Source organism: Globicephala melas, chromosome 3, assembly GCF_963455315.2.
Source record: "Globicephala melas chromosome 3, mGloMel1.2, whole genome shotgun sequence".
Taxonomy (NCBI): Eukaryota; Metazoa; Chordata; class Mammalia; order Artiodactyla; family Delphinidae; genus Globicephala; species Globicephala melas.
The window spans coordinates 21721060-21725884 of record NC_083316.1 but is presented as its reverse complement, the minus strand read 5'-3'; the positions used below and the strand labels follow the sequence as shown (position 1 = coordinate 21725884).

At 42.0% G+C, this 4825-nt stretch overlaps 1 pseudogene; it reads left to right on the top strand.

Annotated features, from left to right (window-relative positions):
- The first annotated feature begins 1228 nt into the window (after positions 1–1228).
- Positions 1229–3120, top strand: LOC115853238 (eukaryotic translation initiation factor 4B pseudogene; annotated as a pseudogene).
- The last annotated feature ends 1705 nt before the right edge of the window (positions 3121–4825 follow it).

Genomic DNA, 4825 nt, shown 5'->3' with positions numbered 1-4825 from the left:
AACTAGTGGAACAAGCAGACAAAAAGAATACTGATGATTTGGCCAACATACATAACATACTGAGATATTAAAGACATCAACTGAACAATACCCATTCAGTTGGAACAATAATTAAATTGACCACAAGCAGGGCATAAAGCAAGTCTCAATAGTTTTCAAAGGGACACAGTCCTAGTAAATATGCTTTCTGACCACAAGAGGATTATATTTGAAATTAAAACAACAATATAGGCAGAAAATTAAGGTATATTCCAAAATTAAAACATCTCCTTTAAATAACACATGGTTCAAAGACAACAAATATTAGAAAAATGCGTTATATTGAAAAAGCAAATATTTATCTGGAAAAATAGAAAATAAGAAAGGATTTTCTTCAAATAATTAAAAACATAACAAATCATTGATTAAACAGATTAAAATTTAATGGAAAAAATTATAGGAGGAATTCAGGATTACTGTCATAAATTAAGAGAAAGAACAGGTCTATAGATCCTCAACATCAAAAATAAAATGATACTTCTTTGGACAAACTTTGGGAAATATATTTGAAAATTTTAGCTGGAATGGAACATATTCTGGAAAAATAGAAACTATTAAGACAGATCTCAAATAAGAAAATGTAAAGTGTTTTATATCTATTAAGTTAGTACTGAAAGCTTTCCCACAAAGAAAACTGACAGCATAATAGTTTCACCAGTAAATTCTATTAAACGTGTAAGGAAAAAATAATGGTATTTACCTTACTAAACCCCTTGAAATTAGAAAATGAGGAAATATTCTTTACCTCTAATTATAAGGTCATCTTGACATGAATGTTACAGGCCAATTACAAAATATTAATAAAGTGAATCAGCAGTATAGCCAAAGATAATACACCACTATCTAGATGCATTCATTTCAGGAGCTCATGTTGATTAATCAATTAAAATTCACCATAATAACAGAGGACAGGAGATAAATCACATGATCATTGTCTTGAGCAATGCACAAAAAGTAACTGACAAAAAATCAAAACATATTTATAAGTTTTTTGAGCCAGCTACAAATACAAGGGGATTCTTTAACTTGATAATAATACTTATGGCAATAATAGGTTGCAGTATCATAAAGAAAGTTACAGTTAAGAGGGTCTATGACTAGAAGCTAGGCCATAGGAGAAAGTTACTTGTTTTTCACATTGACAAGGGATTAAAAATTGAGTTAGTTAAAAGTAATAGTTTAGCTTTTGCGTTCTCTCTCCCTCTCCCAACATGGCGGCCTCAGCAAAAAAGAAGAATAAGAAGGGGAAGACTATCTCCCTAACAGACTTCCTGGCTGAGGATGGAGGGACTGGTGGAGGAAGCACCTATGTCCCCAAACCAGTCAGCTGGGCTGATGAAACAGATGACCTAGAAGGAGATGTTTCAACCACTTGGCATAGTAATGATGATGACGTGTATAGGGCATCTCCAATTGACCGTTCCATCCTGCCCACTGCTCCACGGGCTGCTCGGGAACCCAATATCGACCGGAGCCGTCTTCCCAAATCACCACCCTACACTGCTTTTCTAGGGAACCTGCCCTATGATGTGACAGAAGACTCCATTAAGGAATTCTTTAGAGGATTAAATATCAGTGCAGTGCGTTTACCACGTGAACCCAGCAATCCTGAGAGGTTGAAAGGTTTTGGTTATGCTGAGTTTGAGGACCTGGATTCCTTGTTCACTGCCCTGAGCCTCAATGAAGAGTCTCTAGGTAACAGGAGAATTCGAGTGGACGTTGCTGATCAAGCACAGGATAAAGACAGGGATGATCGTTCTTTTGGCCGCGATAGAAATCGGGATTCTGACAAAACAGATACAGACTGGAGGGCCCGTCCTGCTACAGACAGCTTTGATGACTACCCACCTAGAAGAGGTGATGATAGCTTTGGAGACAAGTATCGAGATCGTTACGATTCAGACCGATATCGTGATGGGTATCGGGACAGTTACCGTGATGGCCCACGCCGGGACATGGATCGATACGGGGGCCGAGATCGCTATGATGACCGAGGCAGCAGAGACTATGATAGAGGCTACGATTCCAGGATAGGCGGTGGCAGAAGAGCATTTGGTAGTGGGTACCGTAGGGATGATGACTACAGAGGAGGCGGGGACCGCTATGAAGACAGATACGAAAGACGAGATGACCGGTCATGGAGCTCCAGAGACGATTACTCTCGGGATGATTATAGGCGAGATGATAGAGGTCCCCCACAAAGACCCAAACTGAACCTAAAGCCTCGGAGTACTCCTAAGGAAGATGATTCCTCTGCTAGCACATCCCAGTCCAGTTGAGCAGCCTCTATCTTTGGAGGGGCAAAGCCTGTTGACACAGCTGCTAGAGAACGAGAAGTAGAAGAGCGGCTACAGGAACAGGAGAAACTGCAGCGTCAGCTGGATGAGCCAAAACTAGAACGACGGCCTCGGGAGAGACACCCAAGCTGGCGAAGTGAAGAAACTCAGGAACGATCGAGGACAGGAAGTGAGTCATCACAAACGGGGACCTCATCCACATCTGGCAGAAATGCACGAAGGAGAGAGAGTGAGAAGTCTCTAGAAAATGAAACACCCAATAAAGAGGAAGACTGTCAGTCTCCAACTTCTAAGCCTCCCAAACCTGAACAGCCTCTAAAGGTAATGCCAGCCCCTCCACCAAAGGAGAATGCTTGGGTGAAGCGAAGTTCTAACCCTCCTGCTCGATCTCAGAGCTCAGACACAGAGCAGCAGTCCCCTACAAGTGGTGGAGGGAAAGTAGTTCCAGCTCAACCATCTGAGGAAGGACCAGTAAGGAAAGCAGATGAAAATAAAGCAGATGGGGTGAGTGCCCCAAAAGGCCAAAGTGGAAATTCCAGCCGTGGTCCAGGAGATGGAGGGAACAAAGACCTCTGGAAGGAGTCAGATAGGAAAGATGGCAAAAAGGATCAAGACTCCAGATCTGCACCTGAGCCAAAGAAAGCTGAAGATCCAGCCTCTAAGTTCAGTTCTGCAAGCAAGTATGCTGCTCTTGCCGTTGATGGTGAAGATGAAAATGAGGGAGAAGATTACACCGAATAGACCTCTGCATTCTGTGCTTTCTCCTAGTCTCTCACCACCCGGGAACATTTCGAGAGCAAATCAAACCTCTATCCAGACAAGATAAAATAAAACCCACCATCTCCTGGATACCTTTCTTAACTTTTTTTTTTTAAAAAAAAGAAACAAAATGAAATTCTTTTGCATGCTGCTGCAGCCTTTAAAATATTGAACTAACTGGAGAATCACCAATGTAGCCAGAGAGAGACGTACAGCTTTTAATGCTGTAAGTTTAAAGTTGTGGTGCATTTTTATGACACGTGCAGTTGCCTGTGTGATTAGTGCCTAGGGGCCTCCGTTTAGCAAGATGGCAGTGATAGTGATGCAGTGTCTGGAATCTAGTTGGGCAGTAGGCAGGTATAAGGAAGAGTGTGAGGTTTCTACCTTTAATTCTTATCCCGTTGTGGCATACATGAATTAGCAAACAGTATCTGAATAAACTCTCCATTCTTGGCAAGGTAGGTTTAGTCTCTGATGTTGTTTTAGTCTCCAGGAGGCTGCCAGCCCCACCTCTTATTTAATTCTGAGTTACTGGGGCCAGCCTAAGGGGGAGTTCCTTCATTTGTGCCCCCCAGGGGGGTAGGTGGGAGTGAGTCTACAGGCCACTGAAGAATAGGACTGTTTGGTGACCAAAGTAAATGGGGAAATCGTGATTTGAAAAGAAGCTTGGGGATTTGATGAATTATTTTGCACCAGTAACAGGGAAAATGGTATGACCTCCAGTAAACACATAATCGTTTACCTCCTGGAGCAGGAAGCACTTAGGGGTTGTGGGAATTCCCAGGTCTTTTATGTGTCCTGGTTTCACCCTTTCTTAAACCCTATCCCTTCTGAAAGTTCAAATATATCCACATTCTGTTGAAATCTTGGAGCTTTAAAAATTTAGACTCTTGTCATCATCTTATGTTCATCTTTCCTGTTAACCTTCCTACAGGCAGCTTCTGCTTAAGTCACATACTTGACCTCCTAAGCATTCTCTAAGAGCCCCTGGGAGCTGTCCAATGAAGAATCATCACTGCTTTTTCTCAAGCAAATCTTGCCTCCTTCATGTTTTGACACTCCTTCCCTCCAGCCATTCGTGCTCCTGCTGCTTTGACCCCTTTTACACCTCAGAAAAGAATTACCAGTCTTAGGTGGTGAGCGAGGGTGGTTAAATTGGGAGCCTTTCTTACAACCTTGATTGGGGTTTGAGGGGCTTTTTAAAAAACAAAAGTTTCCTTCTCTCCAAGTGAAATCCCACACCAATGTTTGGATTTATAATGTGGCCTAGACCAATGTGTGTTTTTTTTTGGTTCTGTTTTTTTAGCATCCCCTTGAGAGAATAAATGATAATGGAGAAGAACAATTTCACAAGGTCCTGGCTTCTCTTGCAACACACTAGCTTTACTTGCCTGCTTTTATGTGCACCTTGGTACTGTCAGCTCAACAGATGGTGTCCTTACAGGCAATATTGGTACCTGCAGAGAAAAGACACCTTGGTCTCTTCTCGCATCAGTCCTAGGTTAGACCCTTTACAGCCGTGCAGGGGTGTTGGTTTATGAGTGCTGCAGCAGTGAGCATAATGAATCATTTACCCAGTGGACATAAAAGACATACCAAGTGAAGTAACTTTAAATAATTGGCTTGGAGTGGGTAGTAGCTAGGAAGTGGCTTTTAGAGATACCCAAGGTTGAGAGGGTATTTTTTTTTAACCATTTGCTATAGATGATGAAAAAGTAGGGTTTGCCCTC